The following is an 884-nucleotide window of genomic DNA, read 5'->3' as shown; positions in this document are numbered from 1 at the left end:
TCCTTCTAGTCTTCGATTTTCTATCATAGGGTTCTGATTGTTGGTACAAGAGACCTGTAGAATGGTACAAGAGACGTGTTGCGCATCAGACTTTTAATCTGAAGGTCCAGGGTTCAAGTCATTGTTCGGGCGATGTAGTTTATGCTTCAATGTTGGATCGGGCTGAAAATCCTTCTAGGCTTTGATTCTCTATCGAAGAGTTCTGACTGTTGGGACGTGAGACGTATAGCTTTCCTTCATAAACACCCTTTATTTTTTCATCATTAGCCATCATCATCATTGCAGGACAATACAAGTTATTTTCCTGCAGGAAACCTGCTCTTCGCCATCAGATCTTTTCACCATCTATCATAAACACCCATTATTATTTCATCATTGCAGAAGGATACAAGTTATTTTGTTTGAAACTCTAACGTGTTATTAACCTTGTTTTTAAACCGGTCTCTTCTAAACCCTTTAACATTTTAACTTTTCTGCCTTTGGCCATTCTGCTTACCTCCATTACTTTCACTTTTGAAAATCCTTCTGGGCTTTGATTCTCTGTAGTAGGATTCCAGTCATTGGTACACAAGACGTATAGCATGTTCCAAATTACAACGAACCTGGTGACTAATTCAGGTTTCTGAAAATCAATCATGGTTACCTGCATTAGCGTATTTCCACATTATGTAACAGATCCTGGATAGCTCAGTCGGTAGAGCATCAGACTTTTAATCTGAGGGTCCAGGGTTCAAGTCCCTGTTCGGGCGATGTAGTTATGCTTCAATGTTGTATCATTCTTCCAAACAAATTTAGATAGGACTGGCGTTTTAAGCTGTTGGAAATACTGTAATGTTACCAATCCCTGAAAATCATTCTAGGCTTTGATTCTTTATAGAAGATTT

The 884-nt window shown here is 38.7% G+C and overlaps 1 non-coding gene across 1 annotated transcript; it reads left to right on the top strand.

Annotated features, from left to right (window-relative positions):
* The first annotated feature begins 676 nt into the window (after positions 1 to 676).
* Positions 677 to 749, top strand: TRNAK-UUU (transfer RNA lysine (anticodon UUU)). Its single transcript has one exon. It is a non-coding gene; the product is annotated as a tRNA-Lys (tRNA).
* Positions 750 to 884: the final 135 nt, after the last annotated feature.

This window comes from Pyxicephalus adspersus, chromosome 3, assembly GCF_032062135.1.
Source record: "Pyxicephalus adspersus chromosome 3, UCB_Pads_2.0, whole genome shotgun sequence".
Classification (NCBI taxonomy): Eukaryota; Metazoa; Chordata; class Amphibia; order Anura; family Pyxicephalidae; genus Pyxicephalus; species Pyxicephalus adspersus.
This window is presented reverse-complemented; position numbering and strand designations above follow the sequence as displayed.